The sequence below is a fragment of the Neolamprologus brichardi genome, chromosome 1 (assembly GCF_056152115.1).
Source record: "Neolamprologus brichardi isolate AB-2024 chromosome 1, ASM5615211v1, whole genome shotgun sequence".
Lineage (NCBI taxonomy): Eukaryota > Metazoa > Chordata > Actinopteri > Cichliformes > Cichlidae > Neolamprologus > Neolamprologus brichardi.
In genome coordinates, this window is record NC_142104.1 from 21,449,903 (window position 1) to 21,463,465 (window position 13,563).

Below are 13,563 nucleotides of genomic sequence, written 5' to 3' on the forward strand. Positions count from 1 at the left end.
GCCAAAGACATTTGCAGTATTTTGCAGATGGTAGAAGTTTGCCTTTTAACTTGTGCAAAAAACTGTGAATGCCTGTGTTTTCCTTGCCGAAGCCTAACAACATAATTTTGAACCTAAACCTAACCAAACAGAAGAAAACCAAAGTAAGAGTCCAAATGAAAAAGACTCAGAACTCCTGTCTTCATGCTGGTTGGTCATGTGATTGTGCCATTCACAATCTCACCTCCCTCCCAAATCCATAATAACAGGATATCAGTGTAACTGTCATAATAATGCCCTGTGTCGAACTGTTATGTTAAAATAGGATGAGACGAGCTCAGCATCAGTATTTGACTAGCTCGGACTGATTTTTAGTATTTTTCGCTTGTTTCAGTTCAGACACTGTTGCTAGTATCCGTGCATATGATAAGACACTATGCAAACAATTGTCTTATGTGACATGTGAATTTCAATGTTTTGCGCAAATGTGCATATTCCAAAAATCCCTATTGCAGCATTTTCAGACCACATAGCATAGCCTGTCAATCCCACTTCTAATACTAAGTCTGGTGCATTGAAAATAACAGTTACAGTTAATAATGTCCATACCACGACCCCCAAACACCACAACAGTGATGTTATATAATGTCAGTGTGTGATGAAAGTCTTGGCTAGCTAGCAAGAATTGACATTTCCATGGCCACTGATGACATGTCCTTCAACTCCTAAATGAAAATTGCAGAATTAACTGTAGTAGACTAAGGAACTGGTTGTGGACTTTGGGAGGTCCAGAGCAGGTCCACTGCCGGTTCAGATAGAGGGGGAGGAGGTGGAGGTGGTCAACAAGTACAAGTACCTCGGGCTGTGGGTGGACAATAAACTGGACTGGTCATGCAACACAGAGCACCTGTACAAAAAAGCCCAAAGCCGACTGTACTTCCTCAGGAGGCTGAGGTCTTTTAACATCCGCAGGAAGCTCCTGAGGATGTTTTACCAGTCGGTGGTTGCTGGAGTACTGTTCTATGCTGTGGTGTGCTGGGGGAGCAGCACAGCAAAGAAGGACTCATTCAGGCTGGAAAAACTGATCAGGAAGGCTGGCTCTGTGGTCGGCATGAAGCTGGACACTCTGGTGTCAGTGGCAGAGAAAAGGACACTAAAGAAACTGCTGGACATTATGGACAATGCTGGGCATCCTCTGCACACGGCCATAAACAACCAGAAGAGTCTGTTCAGTGACAGGTTGCTTCTCCCAAAGACAAGAACCAACAGACTTAAAAACTCCTTTGTCCCACACGCCATCAGACTGTTTAACTCCTCTCTGGAGGGGAGAGGGAGGGGAAACAGGAGGACAAAGGAGGGGGGAACAACTAAGCTGTAGTGCCTCTTCTCTTCACTGTGCAATTACCTTTTGTGCAATACTTTTGTTAATAATCAGCAGTGCAATAGACCTCAATACTTTAAATGTGCAATTCACTTGTATTTTTATTTTTTTATTTTTATTTTTATTCCTATTTATTCTATTTATCCCCTTTGTATATTTTATCTATATATGTCTTTGTATTTATATATGTGTGTGTGTATATATATATATATATATAATATTCTTAACTCTGTAACTTCTGTCGGTGCTGTGCTTTTTGGAAAACAAATTTCCCAGAGGAACCCACCCGAGGGATTAATAAAGTTTTATCTTATCTTATCTCTTATCTTAATGAACTGCATGAAGCTGTAGTTCCTGAGTGTGAATGCACTTACATGCCCAAAGTATAAGTGAGTATGGACTTACATGGCTTGAGATATGCATAATTGCATGTACTTCTTATTGAGCATTTCAACTTTTTTTTCCAACTTTTTTTTAAAATTATTCCTAAAAACAGTCAAGTTTGTTCATAGAAAAGTGGGAATATTGGTATTAAAAGATGTAATTAGAAAACCAGGAGTTACAATATAATAAGCATTTGGCCGTGATTAGAACTAGAGTGTGACCTTGGCGCACCCTTTTTCAATTTGGTCCTGCTGTGTTGTGAGTCATAAAAAGAGCTCTGTCCCTCAGTATGTTGTCACTTATGTCATCAGTTAGACTTTAGATGCATTCACCAAGCCAGCTCATTAGCTACCGCTATTGTCTGAAGAGCAGCATGACATTAGCATTTAGATGTGCAGAGAGCCTCACCTGCTGCTGTCATTGTTACAATGTGCAGGCAAGTTCACGTTGAGTAAATTTATTTTCTTAGCTGCTATTCCATAAAGCAATGTTGTCTAGAAGATGCAGACGTAAATGTTTTTTATTTTTCTCCATAATGCAACCTTGTATTGTTATTCGAGCATGATGAATGCGAGCCGGGCTGATTTTGTATTGCATTGGAGTACAGTGCTAGCCTCTGGGCCATTATTTCTATAGCCACGCGTGTTTGTTGATAGGCAGCACAGATTACTGTTCATCGTTTGTGTGATAAAGCTGAAGGAACGTAACCAAATTGATGTTTTATCTATAGTGTCAGGCTTGCTCTGGGAGAAAAGCATGAAAAAGTGGAAGAGCGAGAGAGAGAGACGAAAACAATGTAATTCTGAAACCTTTTTATAAAAATGGCGCAGATGAGCTGGCAGCTTTACTTACAAAGGATTCTTTTTCTTCATACCTGATCACAAGACGTGTTTATTCTCAGTGAGATCAGCAACTCCAGCTTGACTCAGTGTTGACAGTTGCGCTTAACCCTGATGATCAGTTTACTTAGATTTTGACTCATAAACGTCACAGAGTTATCGTAGATTTACTGAACCGAAAATATGTCTTGAAGTCTTGAACGTTCAACTGTATAGTTTGTCATGATGTTCTGAAAAATATACCTACCTATACCTCAGACCCTAATGCATATACACCAGACTCACACTCCTTGATGCATCTCTGCAGTGCCATTCTGTTTCTTTGGATGTTTTGTTATAGGTTACGTGTTATAGCAGGAAGGATGCATTTGGATGTAGCAAAAGATCCCATCAAGGATGTGCTGTCTATTTCTGGGTGTGTTTGGTTGTTTTTTGCCGTATAATTTTGGGGTTTAAAATGAATTTCCTCACTGGAGAGTTTATTAAGTATGGCTTGGACCCCCTTTTGCTTCAATTCTTTGTGTCATAGATTCAGCAAGAAACATCCCTCAGAGATTTTGGTCCATTTTAACATGATAGCATCACACTGTTGCTGCAGATTTGTTGTCTACACATCCATGATTTGGATCTCCTATTCTACCACATCTCAGAGATATTGTACTGGTGACAGTTGAAGGCCATCGAGTACAGTGAACTTATTGTCACATTCAAGAAACCAGTTTGAGTTGATTTCACTGTGGCCATAAAGTGATGGACATGGTCAGCAAAAATCCTCAGTGCCGTTTAAGTGATGCTCAGTTGGTATTAAGGTGCTCAGAGTGTACCAAGAAAATATCCCCCACATCATTACGCAGCCATCACCAGCAGTCTGAACTGTTATTACAAGGCAGGATGGATCCATGCTTTAATGTTTACACTAACTTTACTTACCCTAGCAGACAGTTTCCCAGTCTTATTTGCACACGCTTATTTTTAGTGAGCTTGTGCACACTCACCTAAAAAGTCTCGTTTCCTGACATGAGTGGTTTTCTGCTCTTGAGCGCACCTAACTCAAGGTTGGATGTGTTTGGAAATGCTCCTTTGCATACCTTGGTTGTAATGATGTTGAGTTACTGTCCCCTTTCTCATGACCTCTGGCATTAACAAGGCATTTTCACCCTGAATATTTTCTCTTTTTTGGACCATTCTCTGTAAACCCTACAGATGGCTATGGGAAAATCCCAGTAGAACAGCAATCTGTGAAAATTCAGACCAGCACGTCTGGCACCATTAACCGTGTCACACTCAAAGTCACTTAAATCACCTTTCTTCACCATTCCGAAGCAAAAATTGAACTTCAGCAGGCTGTCTTGGCCATGTCTACATGTCTAAATGCAGCCATGTGATTGGCTCAGCAGATATTTGCATTAAGAATCAGTTGAATAGATGTCGATGGAGAGCAAACGTCTTGCTATGATGACTGCAGGGTATATATGCGTGTCTCTGTACCTTATCTCGCCTTGAATGAAAATTTGTATGAACATCATCACACGTACAGTGATTAACATCTAAGCCTATTTTTTTTAAAAAAGACAGATTTATTATAAATCCAGATTCTTTGGATTTTCATATATTTTATGTTATTTCATCATCCCCCTGAGAATCCTATGTCGCGTTATTCTTCTACTTATGCATCATACACAGGCTTGTTTCTCAAAACAGGCCCATTCTGAGCCATCTATAATCTATAACGCTCATCAATAATTTTGTTGTTGTTGTTGGTAGGGAGTGACTGCCTTAGCTTTTGTTTTCCCACGACACGCTGCAACATTTTAGAATAACATTCGAATGAAGAACAGGACAGGAGTCAACAAGTCTGGGTGTGTGTAGCTGTGCCAGGATGCCTAAAAGACAGTCAGTATTTCAGTAATACTCCTGAGCCTCGATTATGTTGTTGTGCTTATTCTTTTGTTGTCATTTTACGGTACACTGAAGGTTTATTTTGGATGCTTTATATAATCCACAATCATCAAAGGACAATGCAAAACACAAACATCTGGTTTAAATGAGGACTGCAGTCGTGGATATAATCTGCGGTTATTGCTTGTGCTTTATGCACGCTGGTGTGCTCAGTGGCAGGAAAGAAACTGGGAATTGTATATTGGAAAACTGCGAGCATTCAAAAATAGATTTCATTTTTTTTGGAGATAAGCAGCTAAAAAAAAGGAAAGAAAGTCAGTTGAAAATTAAAATATTGGTGCCTCACATTGAATGTAGCACTGCAGACTTGAAAGGTGCACGCCCTTATAGAGAGTACTCACACTGAACCAACCTTCAAGCAAATGATGCTCACATCACTGGGAAACTGAATAAAAGGTAAGTAATGCTGCATTGCTACACTGCACATTTAAAATCTGTTGATCATTTAGGGAATAATAGAATATTCAGACAGACTGACAGAATATGAGACTAGCTATCACTAAACCATTCTGTTTCCTGTTTGCTGCTTTCTACAATGAGGTGTTTTTTTGTTAAATTTTGAACACCATAAAATAAAAAGCAAAGGTTCAGGGTTTCTATAAAAGACTATGCATCTGTAGACACACAAACTAGAAACCCTGAATGTGTATTACACTAGATTAAGCTAATTGCAGATACACTGCATCAGAGAATTTCCCGTGCCTTCTGATTGTGGTTCAGGAGGTACTTAAAGGTCATGAAAGAGCTTCTGTACTTACGCCAAAAAAAAGAAAAACAGTATGTGTGTTTGGTCTTACACGCTGAAATCGGAGCTGCCTGTGCTGACCTCTCAGCCTCGGTCGACGTGAGTTAGCTGAGGAATACTAATGAGAGAACTGGGTTTCAGCTGAATGGATAATGAATTTAAAAACAACAACACAAGTTGTTGTCTCAGTGTTCACAGCGCTGCTTTGTCATTACGGTGTGGTGATGGTAAACCCTCTATACGGCAGCATAAAACAGAATCGGTGGAATAAAGCATTTGCTTTGGCTTAGCACTAACTGCTAAACATTGCTGCAGGTCAGGACAGCTTGTTTATCTGTGCTCTGCCTTTAAATCCCACTCAGTTCACCCTCTGTTCAATCTTTAGGTGCCTTAGGTCTGCAAGACAGAAAGGATTGCTTAGTTGTTGTTGTGGAAAAGGAGGTCAAGGAAGCGTGGTGTGAGCAAACCTGTATGCTGATGGGATGCTAAAACCAAGGAGAGGCCCATGCAAGGGTTCAGAGTGAGCATAATGTATGTTTTTTACCTTTCATGATAGAGGAGGAAGGGAGGATGGAGATCAGTGGGGTAGATTTCCTGCTGGAGATGAGCTCTGAGTGGATGTGTGGGTGTGGCTTCAAGGATGCTGTAAAGCTGTCAGCTTGCTTTTATGTGTGTTTGCTTGTGTTCACCCATACAACATATGAGTAATATTGAGGTTCACTGGCTATCTACTGCTTTTAGCCCTAATTAATAATTTTTGCAGTGACTTCAATCAACAGCAAATCATTTTACATTTTAGTGGCTGCAGCCTTACTACAAATATTAACTGTGTCAGAGTTCTGGGCAAAACGCCGTTTTGAAATTTCTTCTTTGTGCTGTCAAACAGTCTGTCATTCCTGTCAAAAGTAAAACTGTCATGTGAATAACTGAAAGAAGAGCAAAGTCTCTGGATAAACTAAGAGGTTCGCGGCTGTCAAAACAAAGGGAACTTGACATTTTCTGTTGGCATGTTTGTTCCCTCCAGTTTTTTTTCTCATACAGGTTTAAGCCTGATTGTTCTGTATTACCACCAGGCGATGGAAATCAAATCTCTGAAGTTGCATGGTTATTTTACCAACCTTTGACAGTGTGAGCCACTACTTACCTTGAAGAGTTTGAACAAGTGCTGTTCTACATAGTGCAGTGCTGTGTACAGACAAATAACATTGCTTAAATAGTAACTACTCTTGGAAAAGGGGCAAAGCATGACCGTTTTTAATTGCACTAAACAAGCCCACCATTACCTTTGAAGAGTGGCTATGTAGGCTAATTTCCATCTAATTTCCAAGACTTGCAGTTGGTGGGGAGGTGTCTTGTAATACCATAAAAAATAAATGCCCTTAAAATATGTATTTAGTATTCAGTCACGAGTGCATGTGCATAGAGTTGCCCTTCTAATTTCTGGGTTGAATGCTCACAAACAATTATTACTTTACAGTAAATCAATTTGTACTTACAGCTGTATGGCTTTGATAAGGCAATTAAGAAAAGCAGAAACAAGAGAGGCAAATATTTATGAAAAGTATTGCTTATGTAAGAAACTGAAAAACATGTGCTCTTGCCACACTGGATCACATTGGCCTAAGTTAATATGGTGCTGGGAATTACACTAGTCCAAGGTTCCTAGATTGCTGCTGACTTGAGTTTTGTCTGCTATTGGAGGTTTGTTTTTCTTCCCCTGATTGGCCCGAAGTGTGATCTGCTGAGGGTTTTGTCTTTAACACTGCAGTGTGCTGCAGTATGAGTTGGACTTTTGGGACCAAAACAAGCCTCAGGGCTGCATGCAAGTAGGAGAGGAGCCATTGTAAGCTGTGCTAAAAAGGAAGAGACACTTTCACTGCTAACATGCATGTATTTGTGTCGTTGTGGGCACAAAAAATTGTGGAGATTGATACCATGTGAGGACTAAGACTGAGTTTGGGTTTCACCCTGGTCAAGGTTAGGCGAAGCATGTCATGGTTTATTTTGTGAAAAACCTTTGGAGAGTTAGAAAGTCAAAGCAATTTCATTATGAGCACAGTACAAATTACAAGCGTGTGCTGCCACAGATAATGAGAAAATTGTCTCGAATGTATCCTTTGTATTTCAGAACAAATCACAGAATAAATACAGTGTCTGTTTTTCCTCACATTATTTTAGTAGCTCCTTTGTCTTCTGCCTTTCGCACAGGTATTGCTCATCTCTTCTCCCATGTGTCTGCTAAACTTTGTTTCTTTAGAAGAGTGACTCACTAAGTGTTCACTTGCAGTTCAAAAGACTAATTTATTCCTGTCTTCATTCTGTCTGTGCAACTTTTGCTAGATCAACAAGATATGTTGTGCGAGGACTTAAGAGTGTTTGAAACCTGCTGTTTTGAAGCATTTTTAGTACATCTTGTTCAACAGTAGCTATTGCATTGGTTTCTTGAGCTGTTCTATTTTATTTGGCATAGAAGTGCTGCCGTTGCTGACTTCATCACATATTACACACACCGGTGCTTGACCACCTTCTTTCTGACCCCTGTTGCTTTTATCAGCACATCCCCCACTGACTGTCGTGAAGGAGCCATTATACTGATGCCAGCAGTGTGTGTGTGGTGTGGTGTGTTTTACGGTTGATCTGATCCAACTGCTAAGTGAGGACAGCAACCCTGAAGTTGTCACAAGAAGGACTCAGGCCGTGAGCACGAGATGTGACATGTGGGTTAGGCTTAGTGGCAGATGGTAAAACCCAGCTGATTTGGGGAGAAATTGCAGCTGAGCTAATGTTGCTGATTCAGTATGTCTTGCCACATCCAAACCTCTGCCTGTAGAGAAAGGTCGTTGGTTTGATAGCTCTATTTGCTTTCTGAGCTTTTTGCTAAATAAAATTAAAGCCTTGAGACCAGCATAAGTTTTACTTTACAGTTTTCCTATCTCGGTGTGTAATTAAATCTATTGATTTTCTTTACCTTGAAATATAAAGCACCTTGATCTTCTCCTGTATAAATAAAATTGATAATAAAATTTCCTGACGTTTAGGTGCGGTGTTGAGAGCAGATGCTGTAATTATACCACAGTGGAGATGCCTATATACAAATACAAATATACAAATGTTTATACAAGCCTTTTGGAACCTTCACACACACACACATATATACTGATATATTGGTTTAGGTCGAGATATAAACATTTTGAATATATATGTGTGTATATATATATATATATATATATAAATAAACCGATTTCCCTAAATAGCAAAAATTGAAAGAGGCTCTAAATCTTTGGATACCTTATTTTCATTCAACTGCAAAAACCTCTGCTGTGAATTTGAGCCCGTATTTTCAGTCCAGTGACAGCCGGCCACTCTCGGATGCTGTATCACCTCTCTGACCCAACAACCCCTGCTTGACATCATCACCACCCCCCTAATTCTCTGAGCATCCTGACAGGAGAAAGAAATCAAAGCTCAGTGTTCCCGCTGGATTGTGTCTTTCATGTGGCTTGTCAGTTTGATGCTTAGTTTTCTCCTTTTGTGTTTCAGGTCCTCCTTTGAACCAAATGCTAGAGCTGCTCTGCCCACTTAAAGATATCAGTAAGTTTTCTTTACTATGCCTTGGCAGGTTATTATATTGTAATGGTATACTGGGGAGTGTGGGAGGAATTTATGCTTCATGTGGCTCTTATGGAGCCACATGAAGCATCCTACCAAATTGGTGAGACAGCTTAGACTTGGAGAATGTGCACTGCAATAATAAAAAGATGATAGGATGTCCAATATTGCAGCCTTCTTTGTGCTGCTACATTTGGACTCTAAGCTGGGAACTGAACCGAAAAGCATAACAATGAACCCTTGGGAGCTCCTTAACTTGCCTGGATGTCCACTGAGGTTGTGGTGTAGACACAAACAATGAGTAGAGGAGGGAATAAGAAGGAATAACGAAGGAAGAGGAGGGTGAAGAAATGTTATTCTGGTGGTTTGTTGTCTTTAACTAATTGTTAAATGTATCCTGAAGCTTGGATCTATTGTTTTAAAGCCTTTGTTCGTTTTAATGCTGCAAATGTGCAAATCAAGTAAAACCTTTCTTGACTTTGAGGCGATTGAAGGAAGTGACACCAAGAGAGAGTGAAAGACACCGTTGATTTACATACGAGGGAGAGGTAAATACATTAGAGGTTTGCCTAGGCAACCGAAGCCTGCAGTGTCTTCTCGCAACCAACCGTTAGCTGATCCACGAGGAGCAAATTGGTTTGTATGTAGACACAAGGGTTTAGTTTCACACAGAGGATTCGCACACTTTAAACAGCCTCAACATTTCTATGAATTAAGGCCATTAACTGATGTCAAACTATAACACAGCCATAGCTGACACATCTTTTGGTTACGGCTGACTGAAAAACAAAGAGTAAACTGTCACACAGACTTACACAACTGTGCTTTTTCATTTCACTTTCATTTTTATTTATATGGCAAGACAAATGTCGCCTCAAGGTTCTTTATATCGCAAGGTAAAGCTATAAAGAAGAGTGCAGTTTTGCTTCATTTACCACCTTGTCGCTGTGGAGTTTTTGAATTCAGCAGCTGTACTGACTGAGTGCCGTTACTGTTGATGATTAAACCTGTTAGCACCGTCTCTCACGCTATTGAGTTTAAAGTTGTTTTAGAAGAATACTTTGATAAATATTCACAAATAGAAGCTGGAGATGGAGAAAGTGAGCAAAGATTTTGTGCTGATGAAGGTGAAGGAGGAGCATTGTGGGACTACATCACTGAAGACATACCATAAGAAGGGGTGAAGAGGGGGAGATGTAAGAATACTTGAGCAATTCAAAGTGTTGTGAGCCTCTCAACACTGCCTTTCCTCATCATTTATTAATTATCTGCTAGAATATTCATCCTCCCTGGCACAGCACTGTTCTCCTGTAGGGAAGGAAATTAATAGAGCTCTGTATCATCCTGACACTCAACAGTGTATTACAGTCTTTGTTATTGTAGTCACTTGAATGTTATCCATCATTAACCAGTGTCCCCTGTCCACGTCAAGTTGTCCTCTTATATGGTGTTTACTGTTGATTTTGACTCTCTCTTCAACAGTCAGTCTAAAATTAAGAGTCTTCATAGAGAGAGAAAAGAGGGGCACCTTTCAATAAAAGAGGCCACACCCTTACATCCAGTATGCAAAGGAATAAATCATATTCATAAAATAATTCCTCCCCCTTAGTGTTGAATGAAGGAGTTAGGGAGTTTATAAATGGGAGGCTCTGGAGATTTTTTCTTTAGCCACAGAGGTTGCCACTTGGGACTAACTTTATCTGCACTGTTGCTTAAAATCCATGTATTTTAAGCAATATAAAGAGCTGAAATTTTAGACCTCTTTGATGATGGGTGCAATTAGAGTCAGCCAATGCATTGCAGGGTTGTGCATTTAGAGTGCTATCTTTCTGTTGTACCTTACTAATTAAATCCTTTGAAGACGAAGGGAAGGACAAAGAATCATTAATATGTACACTGGTTCTGTGGTACAATACTGTGAAATTCTCAGATAACCAACCTCTAAATCATGACGGGATTTTGGTGGCACACTGTAAAGTCACATCTGTCATCACATATGCTGTTAACTGTGTAAAGAATCATTTGTATTTTTTCCTTTCTTCTGCTCTTCATAGTGCCTGCAATTATCTGAATACTGCAAAGAATCTACTGTGTATCTATGCACGCTCACTCAGAATCAGCCTATCTGGGTTGACTACCTGCAGTGAGTTCACTGTAGAGTCTGCATTCATTTATGCATTTTCCTTTTATTTCTTTAAAAAAAAAAACAAGAAATGAAATACATTTCTAACAGCACTGGTAATTTTCCTTTGGCTCTGGCTAAAATCTCTTTAGGGCACATTTCCTGAAGTTTCCTTTAAAGAAAGACCTTTCAGTAGAGACGATGTAGGTGAGCAGCTGGAAGCAGGTGAGGTGGGTGTGTTTTACTCAGGGTACAAACTGAAAGACTCATCAGGTGGGATGAAAGGGTCCTGAAAAGACAAAAAACATGCACTCATAGCTGAAATCCAGCAGGGACGTTTTATTAACAGGTGACTAAAGCTGGTGATTGTGGATGCAATGGGTAAAATGAAGCCAGTGTCAGTGGCAAAAACGGCATCTCCATAGACTTTCAAGCACATTTACAGCCAGGTGGAAAATATTAAATGTCCTCTATGGACAGCCTCACCCTTCATAACAACTCTGAGGTGACGGTATTTATATTTCCTGAGTTAGGGGTGGTATGTGTGTGCTGCTGGAGAAATTTTAATGGATTGTTTGACTATTCATTGATTGTTTTACATCACAGAAGTTTGCGCTTCAGTTTTGGTGAGTGAGATTCTAGTTTTCTCTTAGCCCTTTAGATAGCACTCGTAGACGGTAAGAAAAAAAACATGGATGAAGTTTCCAGGTCAGAAAAATGTGCCTTAAACCTACATTCAATCTGAAGGCCACCAGATGGTGATAGCTATGACTGCAAAAAGACTTCTGGTCCTATAGAAGTCTGTGGGAAAACTGCTTTCTGTCTTGGCCTCTGCAAAGACTGTCCTGTTAAGTTTATGGGCTCAGTCACTTGTTTTGAATCATAATCAAGAAAAAAAAATTCTGTTTTGAAAATCTTGGTGATGCTGTGTTTCTAAATGAAACCATATGCTCATTTGCTAATGGTTTGTCAGTAACAAGTCAGTAGCCAATGAGCAGGCAGTTTCACAGCCAGCTCCGCCCCTTCCTCTCAAGCGATCGCAAGCCTTCAAAACAGGGTTTCACAGTAGACTATCACGGCATCAGCATCACGTGGCTTCGTTCATATTTTCTTTCTCATTTAATTAAAGCATTTTATGTTACCTTACCTAAATGACATCTACATATTTTACTGTCATTTTTTTACCATTTAATAAACAAAACTGTATTTGTTCTTGAGGAAATTAAACACCCCTCTATATTTATTTATAATATAGGTTGGTTAGAGCCTTATATGCAGGAGCATTCCTACAGCTGAGTCAAGCCTTGCAATTTTAACCCCAGCTGAAGGTATTTGGTTAAAATTAAAAAGAAAGAGTTAAATGTAAATAAATATTTGGTTTTCTTAATTGCGTGGACAGTCTTAATCGCTGTCAGTATTCTGTGTTATAAAATAAAATTTAGTTTCTGAATATTAACTGAAAAAGTAAACATGGGCTCTATTCAGAAGAGGCATAAACAAGAATCAAACAAAATAGTGTGACGATAATGTCACGACTTTATTCACCACTGTATTTCTAATGGTTAACACACAATCAGAGAGTGCATGGTCAAATACAAAACGCTGAACCTGAACCTTTGGTTAGCATCCAGTTGACTGCTTTGATCCAGAGGGCAGTGGTAGGAGAGACAGCAATGTGATGTAAGGGGATTCAAATGAGAAATGCAATAATCCAGATTTCTGGATCAGTGCTGCGTGTGCCTCTGTTGTGGTCAGCCTGTCTTGCTGAGCCCCATCAGACCTTCCTCTGCTCTTGCTGTCTCTTATGATTCTTGGCTCCATCCCCGGAGAGTGAAATTAGTACTCAGCACACCACAATGAAGTGACTGAGGCAGTGTATCAGCAAGCTGCCATCTTTGCATTGATTTTTCCCCCACCTCCTTTTATCTGTCATTTTGTATAAAGATAAAAGCATGACACTTCAGTTTGTAAAGGTTGATGGAACATAAACATTATCAATTAGAATATAATTCCACATTTATTACCAGAGTCTTGATTTTTAAACATATGTAATTATGCTTGGAGAAACTTCCCTTTACTTTTTGCATACATAACAGTTATTATGTTAACTCTCACCCCAGAGGAAGGCCAATTTATCCCACATCAGTTTGCAGCATGCTAGAGGGGAAATGATCTTAAGAACAGCTATAGAGACATGCATTAATAGAGCAGGCTGTGATAACAGTAGCCGCAATAAAATATGGGAAACAGGCATATCATTGAGAAAATAAAGGGTGGATGCAATGCTGTGTTTTATTCATTTTTGCGAGTCTTTTCTGTGATATATCTGTGCATTGTAAGCCTGTGTTTTTATTAATAATCCTTCTTATATTTTTCTGTCTGGCACTTTATATTCCACTTACCTTTGGTTTATGCATATTCCTATTTATGTGTGTGTTTTTTAATGCAAGAAAATACTGCTTTTTTTCTGATGCAGTTATTACTGTAGAGCTTGGTTATTGAAATGTATTATACATTGCTTTCTTTTAACTGGAAGACGTTACTC

At 39.5% G+C, this 13,563-nt stretch overlaps 1 protein-coding gene across 3 annotated transcripts in view; it reads left to right on the plus strand.

Annotated features, from left to right (window-relative positions):
• The window catches only part of apba2b (amyloid beta precursor protein binding family A member 2b), a 76,525-nt gene that overhangs the window by 10,793 nt on the left and 52,169 nt on the right, over positions 1-13,563 (plus strand). For 2 of the 3 annotated variants that reach the window (XM_006780221.3, XM_035905222.2), the window contains exon 2: positions 8,828-8,878. The exons of the other annotated variant lie outside the window; for it this stretch is intronic. The gene's annotated coding sequence lies outside the window, so the exon portion shown is untranslated. The remainder of the gene's footprint in view (positions 1-8,827; positions 8,879-13,563) is intronic. 3 annotated transcript variants of the gene reach the window in all.